Raw genomic sequence first — 13191 nt, forward strand, 5'->3', positions numbered from 1 at the left:
CAATTCCAATCTAGCCGCCGTCAATGGGCACGTATCGGAGTCCAACCCCTGACAGCCCCACCGGCACACTGACAATCCCCCAAGACCTGTAACAACCCCAACCAACCCCAACCCCACCCACCCCCAGAACAGGCACCAAACAGTCGTTACCCATCCAAACCCTACCCTCGTATACGAGGGAAACTCTGGGAGGAACCAGAGACTCACAAGTTATGTGAGATCGAGGAGGTGACTCCCCACCAGCCAGCCGGACAGCTAAAGACCCACCACACCAGGAGAGGTCTATCCCGACTAAGAGTAGACCATCCCCCTTCCCCCTCCCAGCAGCACCACCGCCCCAACAAAGAAGCCATGGACCCCGCGTGCTCCGGCACTAACCCCATAAATCAGACGACAACTTCAGTCCCAGCACCCCAGTTGCAAGACCCCAACAACCCAGGCAATACCATCCCCACAGGCCGAGCACACCCCCTTACTGTCCTTCACTCAGCTTCCTTGGAATCATTCGTCCATTAGTCCATCGGCAGTCTGTGGGGTGACCTGAAGCTGCTCCCCAGGGTCCCTGTCCGAACCCCCATCCGAACCTCCTGGCTCCTCCTGATCAGAGCCCAACCGGGAGCCCGGCTCCACCGCCGGAGTCTCCGGCACTGCTCCAGAGATGTCCGACACCGCTTGTAGAGCAGCCTTCCTCTCCATGTCCGTCTGTGACGCCGACGGGGACCTCCTGGTCTGCTCTCGCCTCCGATTATGCCTGCTCCTGCGCGGTTTCGTCCGGTCCTCCGCGGTCTCCGTCCAGGTACCTGTGCCATCCTTGCCTGCTCGATACCGCTCCAGCCACGGCCAAGCGTCGTCCGGCGTGACGCAGAACGTCGCCACTCCATCCACCAGCACCTTTAGGCGCGCCAGGAACAGCAAGGAGTACTGCACCCCCTCCTCGCGGAGAGCTCTCTTGACTGCGACGAAGGAGAAGCGGCAGCGCTGGACCTCCTGGGAGTAGTCGGGAAATATCGATACCGAGGCATTGTCCACCTTGTATGGGCCAGCCGACCTAGCCTGCCGCAGGATAATGTCCCGATCCCTGAAATGTAGCAGCCGGGCTATCACTGGCCGGGGGGGGACGGCCCGGGGCCGGGGGACGAGCCGGGACCCTATGGGCCCTCTCCAGGGTATAGAAGTGCGTCAGACCCTCAGGGACCACCACATCTCGCAGCCAGTTCTCCAGATACGAAACCATGTTGCCCCCTTCGATATTTTCGGGCAGACCCACCACACGGACGTTATTGCGTCTGTTGCGCCCTTCTGCGTCAGCCGCTCTCCTTTCTAGTTGCTGTACCCTGCGCGTTAAGTCCTCCAACGTGGCGTCCGATGCTTTCTGGGCCGGTTCCAATGTCTCTAGCACCAGCTCTGCTGCCTTGACGCGGTCTGCAAGCTTGTTGTGATCCGCCTTCAAGAGGTCAAGGCCCGTGGAGACCTGAGCGATGTCCTGGCACAGCGCCTCTCTTGTGTCCCCTATGGCCTTGAGGATCTGGTCCATCTGCTGCTGTTGCAATCCTGTCGCCTGGCCATCCGCCGGCTGCAGTTCCTGGGCCTCAAGGGAGTCTTCAACCTGGTCCGGTGGCGCCGCGCCCTGCTCCCTTCCGCGGTTTTCCCATGGAGAATCACCGGCTCTAGCCCTGACGCCAAGCGCTGCAGTTCCGTCCCAATGTACGCTCCAGGCGATGATGGGAGCCGCCGTCCCACAGACCGGCCAGACAGGAGGTCGGGGTCGCACACACAAAAGAAAAGATTTCCAGGTTCTCGGTTCTCCTATAGGACCCCTTCCACACCAGGCCCCACGGCCGTCATCAAGGGCCACCAGTGACGCTGCGCCGCTCCAGACCCCTCGCGGCCGCCGGGACGTCAAAATGGCAGATCTCGGGAGGCTGTCAGTACGTTACCAGGCCCCCACTCGATGCAAGAGGGCCGCGCTGGGGGATCAGCAGTGCTCCGAGAATCCGACGTCCGATGGCGCAGGGACCAGAAGCGCCACCTCCTGCGTCCCCACTGGGCCAATGATGGGACCCCCTCTGACCGGCCCTGTGCACTCCGCTAACACGGCGGCCCCCAGCCGCCCAGCGCCGTCACCGCTTCCCGGCAGGCCCCCAGCAGGTCAGGCGCTCTCCCAGGCGGCTCCACTCCCCGGATGAGTCCGCAGGGTCGGTGCACCAATCGTCGGTTGCACTACCGTCCACAGAAAGGTGCCACCAAGGTGCAATCCCGATGGGACCGTCGCAGGCAGGGCCCCCCCTCCGGGACTGCTCCGCTCCTCGGTTCCGTGGCGGTGACGTCACCGCCCCCTCGCTCCGGCGCCTCCGCCCGTCGTCTCCGGCCAGTCGGGACCCCAGCTCGTGGTCCCCAGCTCCAGGCACCAACGTCCGCCCCGGCGCTGTCCTCCGGTCTCCCATGAGGATCCGGTCGCCGAGCAGCCCCTCTGCAATCGAGGCCGGGGATCGGCAGAGCGTTGTAGGCCCCGGCAAGATGGCCGTCCGGCACCGTCCCAGCGCCCTCTGACGGGCCGATTTACAAGCAGCAGTGGATCCCCACTCGCATCTGACCGACGCCGGAGTGTTCCGCCTCGGTCAGGAATCAATCCTGGTCAGTGGTGCCACCGAGAGGGTCCTCGGTCAGGATAATTTCCGAGATCGACCTGGAGCTCGGGGCTCAGGCGACCATGCTCGGCAGTGTCGTAGCCACGCCCCCAGAAAGATAACTGTTTTAACAGCAGAATCAGCCCTTGAGGCATTAACAAGCCCATGCAATTTGAATGCTGTGGCATTAGATCCAAAATAGATACAATGTGAAAATTCACTTGCTGCAGAAGACGTGAAATACTATTTTTACCCGAAAATGAAAAAAACTAGAAGATCTAGAATATGAAGAAGAATATCCTCTGCCAATCGAAATTCTGCCTCTCGAACAATACACATGTGTAATCTACATGGACAGATTTGCACACCATTACGATGTGGATAAAAAATCCTACAATGCAGCGTGCGCGATTGTTAAAGGTCGCTGGTGCTTTGGTAAATTCAGACCAATAGTCACCAAAACTGAATCACCCAGAAACTGTTCAGCTCAGCGAGCTGAAATAAGATCTTTAAAGATGGCGCTTGAAAATGCCGATCGTAAATTCCCGACACTAATAGTGTGCGATTCACATTTCTGCGTCAGGTCTCACAATAATGACTTGCAGAACTGGGTTCAAAACGATTACAAAGATGACACAGGTGCCACAATAAAGCATACACAGCTTTGGGAACAGGTAGTTCTTTTACAGAAAGAACTACGAAAGACTCACGTGATACATACACTGAGTCATCAACGTGATGGCGTTCACATTGCAGGGAATTCATTGGCTTACAGAGCCACAGCGGAAGCAGCTCAACCGGCTTCCGTAGCCACAAAAAAGCGTTCCAAAACACACATAGACGGAGAAACCATGCTGGCGGTAAAAGCGTCTTTTAAAGGCGACTATGCAGCATTACCTCTCAACTATCCACTCAGTAATACGTACATAATTGATGCAAACTCCGTTCCTTTTGCTCAAATCCATGGAGTGGGGGACAGAGTAATTCCAAACACGAACCGGAGAGTCTTATTGATAGCAGACGCACACATGGGTGAGGGTTTAAGGCACCAAGAGATTGTGAAATCTCTAAAAGAATTACAATCAGAATACTGGTGGCCGGGGATGAGCCTGCAACATTACAAATTTGCAAAGGATTGTCCAGACTGCAACAGAGATCGCAGTCGTGAACCGACCGGAGTATTGCCAGGACCCCTTTATTAGAAAGCATCAGGCTATCTATACGCAGAAATCCAGCAGGAGAAATGCGTCTCCATAATATTTAAGACTAGATTCACTTAAAATGTAGACATCAGCGCTCGGCTGACGCCAGAACTGTTCTACAAAGATTTGCGAGTCTTTATCGGCACATACGCAATTGGCATGCTACATTCTGACCAGGGTCCTGCGTTTAGCTCTCAGGCTTACAAGGAGGCCATGGCCAGCATGGGCATTGCATTGCGGTACTCTTCTCCATTCCATCCTGAGGGAAATGCAGTAGTGGAAAGAAAAAACCGGGACATAAAGCAATCTATAACGGCGAGGGTATTAGGTTCGGGTGATGGGTGGGTCAAACATTTAACAAGTGTCCAACGTAGTCTTAATCTGCCAAGAAATTCTCTAAAAGGTCTCACTCCATACGAACTATTGTTCGGTACTAGAATGCACATTCAGGATTTAGATAGTCACACTTCAGTGGTAGAAGTTAAAGCCTTTGATATCAAAGACTGTTTGGCTGTTTTACAGGACTTAAATGAAACAAGAAGAAGTCTGAGTAATATAAAGTTAAAGCAACAGCCAACAGCCACTGAAGAAAAACCACCTGTCCCAGCAAGACCTGTCTGGATTCCAAAGATTGGGGATCTGGTCAGAGAAAAAATTGCGGTGAAGAAGGAATTTGGGACTTCTTACAGAAAAGCAGTACCTGTCTTAGCTGTCAGCGGAACAAGATCAGTAGTACTACCGCCCCTTGCTGGTAAAAAGGAGAACAGATTTGTATCCATCGACCTGGTAAAACCACAATCATGTGGCCAATAATAAGTAGTAGGCCCAGTGGACTCCCGAGAAATAGCAGACGACCAAATTTTGCTACAATCCAAGAGGTTCAAACTGAAAGACTAATCACATTTGAGAAACCTGCAGTGAATAAAAAAGGACTATGCAACAAAGCCATGGAACTTGTGCCTCTTGAAACCCAAATTGCAACAGTTCGTCAATAAACAAAAATCTACAACGATGTAGCCTCAGACTATGCTAATGAAACAAAGAAAGATCCAAAGACAATTGAAAATCATGAAGCAATTCCAACAATTGACAGAACTGCATCTGGCTACTTCATCAATTTCGATGACTTTTCTGAAGATCCAAGCGAGCCTGAAGAAACGCCAGCAACAAAAACTTTCAAAGACAAAGTGACTGAACTTTTTCACCAACTAAAAGAAACGTATCTGATTTCACCATGGATTGAATTTTGGATTGTGTTAGGTGTACTTTTCCTCCTGCTTTGGCTCATCATGGTTGTATGTTTGGGAAAATTAATTGATGGAAAATATAGTACAATGGACACAGCAAGTCAGAACATCAACTTGGTCCTAAAGCCTCACACATCCTCTCACATCGAGAAAAGAGAACTGTCATCAGTGAACATCACAGCCAATCCAATACCCGGTGGGGTAGCATGGGACAGAACGGATTATGAAATTTTTGGCCCGATTGAGCTCTTGAAATATCCACACCAGTTTAAGGTCTCCTTAAGTGATTTTGTGACACCAAGTACTTTCTCTGATGATTGGGACTTTGAAAACATTAATAATATGATGTCAGATTTAGTAATGTCAGCTAAATTCACAGAACATGATTATTTGCAGGGTTCATCAAATTATGAAGAGTTATATTGTTATAATCATTTTGGTGATCACTATTTGCATACAACTGCTCAGCCTAGAAATGTTTTTACTTATAACCAATGGGAACATTGTCCAACTCCGCCAAAAGGCAGATCGAAAACATTCTATGAGAAATTCCAATACTTCTCAGGGTTTAACAACAGTGATCAAGAAACGTTTTATTTTAAAATGTTAAATAAGACAGGAATGAAAACAATGTTGACAAATACTAAATTGATTTATTCTGAAAAGTTTTATGACAAAATGTCTACATTTGGTTTTGAATTTTGGAAAAACAACATTGAAACAAAAACCATCTGGGGTTCAAAAGATTGACAGGTACAAGGCCTAGAAACATTATTTAGGGCCTACATGATCCCAGAACAAATAATATTCTTGAATGACACCATTCAACAGACTACTTGTCTTGGCCTAGCTAAGATAAAAGACTTAAATAAACCGTCTATTCCGAAGCCAATACCTGATAGAAATAGCACTACAGATGTTGAGATAGACGTCCCATATTTTATACCAAAACAGAACACATCCTGATTGGAACAAATGGTTGATCTGGCCCACGGACACAAATAACTGTCAAGATAGATTCCTGAACAAAACACAGGGGTAAAAACAGAACAGGCCAGACCCAAGATACTCCCAGAGACAACATCCAGGGATAGTTACAACATACAGTGTAGGGAAACTATGCCTTGAATGGCTACAGAAATCCACACTGGCTGAAATTAAGCAACACTTGACTTTACTTAAAGACGGTGCTGACTTGCGTGATTTCATACTGGGACCACGCAAACAGTGTCAAAAACGTTTCATAGCGGCCTGTATATACGCTGCATACAACGAGGCTTGGAAAGTAACACAAATTGAAAAAGCAGAAAAAATACGAGAAATTGATCGTATTAATTTGGAAAAATCACTTTCTGTAGTGGACAATGGGTTAATGACTCTGTCCTCCAGAATATATTCACTGGACAGCATTGTATCATCTGCTATTGATATAATAGAGCAAGACTTACTAATGTTACAACATTGTCAGTCCCAATTGCGTTCTATTGTACAGCTTGGCTAGACGTTGCCAAATCTGCGTTCAGGCTACGTGCCATGGCGTTTAATCAACACAACGTCATTATTCTCTATCTTTAACCTTATTGATAAAACAAATCAGTTTGGCACAAAAAGGAGCAGACTATACGATTCTGAGCATTGAAAAATTTGAGAGATTACCATTGACAATGTCAGAAAGACCTGTCATTGAATGGATAATACACGGAACAATTACAATTCCGATAACAACTTTCCAGTTTAAATATTGCCAAGAGTATATACCAGCAGGCCAGTATGAAAGGTTGGGTAAAGGATACATCAAACCAACCTGGGATTTACCTTATACACACAAATGTTATAGTGAAGGAAAAAAAGAGGTATTCCTTAGTGGTAGAAATTTTAAAAAATCACTAAGTGGTACACTCCTGTGTCAAGGTATTAACTTGCATGGAGCCTGTGAAGGGTCTTCAAATAAACTTTCATGTCAGTTATGTTCTAATAAGTGACCACAGCTGTTGTGGCATGGTGCCAGGAAAAGCCTGCTCGTATCGGTTACTTCCAGGGTCATTTGCTGTATGCAAGTATTGTATCCACACAGCAATCCAGACATGGAGGCTGCGTTGTGGCCTTCTTTGAACATCTCTTCTATTCAAATTGATACTTTAAGCAGAATGAAATCCATTCTTTTACAGACAACTGTGCCTTTAACCTCGTCCAAAGAGACGTATGATCTGCAAGTTGCAAGGACAGCGGCAGAGATACATTCCCTATTATCAACAAATTGCCCCGTCCATTTTGTAGAAATGTTAAGTCAAATCTTAAACATGTCTGATACCAGTGGCAACGCACATGTATTTAAGACAGTTTTTTCGGGACTGTTAGCACCCTTTGAAACAGTTCTGGACATTTTTCCGAATTTTGTCCATTTGTTATTAGGCGGTCTTCCTCTACTTTTGGGACTCGTAGCAGGAATTTAATATTTGATCCTTCTGCTTCGATATGAATGAATGAATGGGTGTCTTATAATGCGCATAACTTAACCCCAAGGGGCATCAAGGCGCAGATAACAAACAGATAGGCACAGCAAAGCAGAAATAGCAGATATAGTAATAATTGATAATTAATAAGCCAGCAAAAAGAGCCATGTCTTCAAAAGTTTACAAAAAATTATCAATGAGGGTTGGCTGGAAAGTTCAGGCGGGAGCGTGTTCCACAGTTTGGGCACCAAGAAGGAAAACGCTCTTCCTCCCCATTTCACCTTATTGAATCTAGGGACGGTGAGCAGGTTTTTGTTGGATGAGCGAAGGGATCTGCTGGGGATGTAGGGGCTGACTAGAGATTTAATCCCTTCGGAACCTGGTCCAAATACAGCCCTGTGGGCCAGACAGAGGAGCTTAAAAGAAATTCTTGCCTGAATTGGAAGCCAGTGGAGGTCTTTTCTCGCCTTGGTGGCCGATGAGCGCCTGGGCAGATTGAGAACCAGCCTAGCGGCAGCGTTTTGAACCACCTGAAGTCGCTGATTCGATTTCTTGGTAATACCACCATATAGCGCGTTACAATAGTCGAGCCTGGAAGATACCAGGGCGACCGTTGACTGTTTACGTGCCTCCGGGGACAGATAGGGGGCGATCTTTTTCAGAGTACGAATAATAGTACAGCATGTGGCCACTGTTTTATTGACCTGACGGTCGAAGGAGAGGGCCGGGTCAATTATGACACCTAAGTTCCTGGCTGCTTGTACCCGTTAGGGACAGTCCCCTAGTGAGTCATCATTCCACAATTCATGGCTCCCACCAAAGACCAAGACCTCAGCCTTCTCTCCGTTTAGCTTAAGATGGTTACGTATCATCCATACAGATACCTCTTCCATGCACGCTCAAAATTTAGGGGCAGAGTCTTGTGTCGGTTGGGAAGTAGAGACAATGATCTGAGTATCATCGGCATAGGAGAGTACCTGATACCCAGAGGATCTTATAATTTTAGCTAGAGGGGTCAGATATATGTTAAATAATATAGGGCTCAGAGCCGAGCCCTGTGGGACCCCACATTGCACTGCCTGGGAGGGAGACAGAAATGTGCCCAATTTAACTCTCTGGTGTCTCTGATGGAGAAAAGAGGAAAGGAGATTCAAAGCGTTGTCCTCGACCCCTATCGCCCTCAACCTGTCTACCAGGATTGCAGGGGACAGGGTGTCGAAAGCTGCTGTTAGGTCCAACAACACCAGTAGAGCGGTTTGACCTTTGTCAACTTCTGATCTGATGTTGTTGACTACCACCGTGAGGAAGCCATGCTGGGAAACATCCAACAGATTCTCCCTCTCCAGATATGAGAATAGGTGCCGATTGAGATGGGCTTCGAGTATTTTAGCCGGGGCCGGAAGTAAAGAAATGGGCCGAAATTTTTTTAGGACTTCGGGATTCAAGGAAGCCTTTTTTAGCAGGGGTTTAACTACTGCGGTCTTCCAGGCTACGGGAAACATCCCTTTGGTGATGGCCATATTCATAATCTCCAATAGGAAAAGGAGAACAGCCCCTCTGCAGGCTTAAGAGTTTTTAAAGGGCAGGGGTCTAAGGGGGAACAGGACTTAGTAGCGTCTAGGAGATTGTTAAGCTCTACCAGTGACATCAAAGAAAAATATGTCAAACGGGAGCAAGGACTTGCTTCCGAGACCACAGGCCTGACCGGGAAATAAGGTAGAGATGAGGTGAATGTTGGCCGAGTGTTCAACTCCAAATTTAGAGTTTCAAGGGCAGTATGTATGTATGCTATTTTAGTGTGGAAAAAGTTAGCAATGCTATCACATAGCGCCTGTGTCTCAACCACTGAATTAGAGGTTTTAGGTGAGGATAAGGAGTCGATGATTTTGAAGAACTCTCTTGAAGATTTCAACGCGGCCGTTGTGTTATTGATGTAGCTTTTTTTTAGGGCCTGTTTATGCTGGCTCTTCTCGGGGGCGTTAGGCTGGGCGAGCCAGGCTCTTTCTTTTTGTCGGCATTTCTGCCGAAGCAGTCTCAATCGTTCATAGTACCAGGGGGCAGAGAGGCTCTTCCTAGCAGAATAGTGTTTTTTAGGAGGTGCTAGAATGTCCATAGCCGTGCTTAGTGCACTGGACAGGCTAAGAGCAGCAGCATTAGCATCAGGCAAGAGGGAGAAATCACCTTCTGCCAAAAAAGGGGCTATGGAACTATTGTTGACCTCTTTATAATTTCTTCTGGTTTCCCATGAGCTGCTATTTTTAGGGGTCATTGCAGAGGAAGGTGTAATTAGACGGAAAGGAACAGCCCAATGGTCTGACCAGGTTAATGGGATCGGCGTTCCGGTCCTCAACCTGTTATTGTTGGAAAAAATACCGTCTAAAGTATGACCAACAAGGTGCGTAGGACCATCTACCAGTTGGCTCAACCCACATGCGTTCAGGCTCTCCACAAGAGCAATCGTGTCCGAGTCCTCAGTCTTCTCCAGATGAAAATTAAAATCACCCAGGAGAGTTAGATTAGGCCTATTAATAAAAGGCTCTAACAGTTCAAGTATATCATTAGCAAATGGGGCCCTAGGGCCGGGGTGCCTATAGCAGAGAATGCCAAAGAAGGAAGAACTGGGGGCAAACTGTATGGAGAAATAAAGGGCTTCAAATGTATCTGAGGGGGAGGAGAGGGGGTCTATACGACACGTGAAACCATCTCTACATAGAATTCCCAGCCTCCCACCTCTACGCCCTTCTCGGTCCATTCTAACCAGTGCATAGCCTTCGGGGATAGCATCAACCAGATCAGGACCGGCAGTCCCCGAACCTCAGGTCTCAGTTATAAAAACCGAGGGGGGTTCCCTTAGTAATATATATATATGGCAAGCCTAGCCACAGACAAGACTCCAGCAACGATGGGAGAAACGATCCTGGCAATACGCTATCGGGACCGCCTCACTAAAGTCCTCGGATTAGCCCGGCTAAGAGATCTAAGTACAACTTGGTTTCTTTCATTCAGACCAATCTGGCAAGATTGCATCTTACCTGTGCTTCGATGTATGCTATGCGGAGAAGAATGCGTGTTGGACGTCTGTCTTACACTACCATCAGCAGTACCAATGGATATAGATACCTTGCCTGGTCCGGTAACGACTCATGCATCGTGTTGTCCCCAGTGGTTACCTATTCTGATGATGGCATTCGTTGAGACTTCACCACTACGAGTAGGTGGCAGTGGAGTACGAGATGAAAGAAGCACCACACAGGTACAACCTTCTGTGAGCATTGCTGATCCTGACATCGATGATAGCAATCATTCTCACATATGCACAATTTCGGCATTTTCGAACTTTGTCGAACTTTCACCTGATGTTGTAGACCAATTTTTTGCAAGCCTGTCTGATATGATGTTCTCCCCTGAACAACTAGAATAATTTTTTTAAAAACAACGAGCACACAGCGTTCCCTAAACTCTGAATTCGGCCTTCAGTTTTTGATAAACACGGCTACTGAAAAACATTTGGAACTATTTTTTCCCCTGAAAGCGAAATGATTTTTTTTTCACTTCCAAAATAGTTACCCTTTTTTCTGGCACAAGGTACTCTGCTTAAAGTAGAACTATTCTTACACAACAGAGCATCTATTTTTAGGAGCTCTAGAGACAATATTTTACCTCAGCCTCTAGCACATGTACAGTATTTGTATAAATATGTGATGAAATGGTCTCGACCTTCTTTTCTGTATTCAGAGCCATTTCATGTGTAATTTTCGCAATTCATTCAGCTGATATATATATATGCATTTAACTGAATGATGACACTGCTTGAAAAGCGTACAGTACCAATACTCATTTTCATGTATTTACCATATATCATTTCAAATGCAAATTATGTATTTTGGGGTTGGTTGAAAAAAACACATGCATCGTTATATGTTTAATATTGCTTAGTTTTTAGTAATGATGGACATTAATACATGGAGTGGGTGTTGTGTTTCTATCTAGGACCCTAATTCAATATTCCAGATTTATGCCCTTATATGGTTATAATAAATAATATCCTTATAAAGGCATAAGAATCTTATCCATATTTAGTAATAGCCCATGCAGTCCAAATACGGCAAGGCTACTCCCCTAGACTCTTAGAAAGTACAACGCGTTCTTTAAACAAACCAAGCCTCCAGCAGCCCGGGAAATCCCCCTGCTCTTGTTTTGATTTGCACAAGAACTCTTAGAGTCCAGAAAGAACTGTTAGTTCTTAGTGACGTCTTATGTCCAACCTTATGTCAAACCCGGCACCTTTCAGGTATAAATATACCAACGCTGCCTTAAGCAAACACACGGTGGTTTGGAGCAGAGCGGCTATCTACTTGCCCGGAAGCCCAGCTGATGCGAGAGCCGAAGGAAGCCCCCCTCCCCTTTTTGACGCACTGAGAAAGACGCTTTCTTTTTCTCCAATTGAGAAAATCCAGCTCCGGTGTTTCCAGTCACCCTTGCGGGTTGCTAGGATATCGAGTACTGAGAGAGAGATACAAGACCTCCTACATTCTATTACCAAGGTACGGAGCTGACAAAACCCTTAAGAGAATTCTTGATTCAGATTCCTTGGCAAAAACCAACTTAACTTAAATTGCTACTTATTTACTCCTTCCCACGTATTAGGCTTAGGTCAGGTACACCGGGGTAGGCATATTTAGAAGCACCAGTTGAGTACGTATGTCAATGTTTTTATGTATGTATACATTTCATCCATTTTAAAGTATCATATGGCTAAGAAACCATATCAATGCTTTTACAGTATTATTTCATAATACTCCTTTTACTGTACGCACTTTACTTTATGATAAGTATTGCAATTGTGGCAATTCTTTTCTCTTGCATGAGAAAGAAGACTGCTCAATAAATACCACCTTTTATTGAAAACGCCCGTCTCTCTATTTCTCTGCACTCTGGTGAAACTAAGTACGCACAATTGACTGAGTGAAATAACCATCTATTGTTTTCACACGACTCTAGAGATACTCTTTATTCTGAGGGAGCAAAGTTGTCATGTTTATGCGGTTGTCAGAAGTTAATCCCTTCTTGTCTAAATCCGGAGAGTTAACTTTCTCCTGAACATTCGAGAAACTTTCTAGTGACCTCTGAGCTAGCTGGCAAGACTAATTAAGTCTAATATAGTCAGGAGAGACCTAGTCGACCTCAGTCCTACGTCTACACTGCTGATTATATTATTCCAATGTGCAGAGCCTATTGGGAATATAGGAACTACACTACAACCCAAGCCCACGGACCACGCACGCAACATGGGCTTCATCCTTGACTCCTCCCTCACAATGGCGAGACAAGTCAACGCTGTTACTTCCTCCTGCTTCAACACCCTCCGCATGCTCCGTAAGATCTTCCGCTGGATCCCCACTGGAACCAGGAAATCGGTCACCCAGGCCCTCGTCATCAGCCGTCTGGACTACGGGAACACCCTCTACACTGGGACCACTGCCAAACTACAGAGAAGACTCCAGCGCATCCAGAATGCATCAGCACGCCTCGTCCTGGACATCCCCCGACACAGCCACATCTCCCCCCACCTTAGGGACCTGCACTGGCTCCCAGTCAGCAAGAGGGTCACGTTCAGACTCCTCACCCACGCACACAAGGCTCCCCACGACTCAGGCCCCAA

The 13191-nt window shown here is 47.1% G+C and overlaps 1 protein-coding gene across 11 annotated transcripts in view; it reads left to right on the forward strand.

Moving 5' to 3' along the window:
- Positions 1-13191, forward strand: part of LOC144807723 (uncharacterized) — a 1505442-nt gene that overhangs the window by 259965 nt on the left and 1232286 nt on the right. Inside the window, exon 3 of one of the 11 annotated variants that reach the window (XR_013606397.1) lies at positions 4352-5427. The exons of 9 other annotated variants lie outside the window; for them this stretch is intronic. The gene's annotated coding sequence lies outside the window, so the exon portion shown is untranslated. Of the gene's footprint in view, positions 1-4351; positions 5428-13191 lie in introns of those variants that run through there. One more of the 11 variants, XR_013606392.1, reaches the window with a different exon arrangement.

The sequence above is a fragment of the Lissotriton helveticus genome, chromosome 1_2 (assembly GCF_964261635.1).
Source record: "Lissotriton helveticus chromosome 1_2, aLisHel1.1, whole genome shotgun sequence".
In the NCBI taxonomy this organism is placed as follows: Eukaryota; Metazoa; Chordata; class Amphibia; order Caudata; family Salamandridae; genus Lissotriton; species Lissotriton helveticus.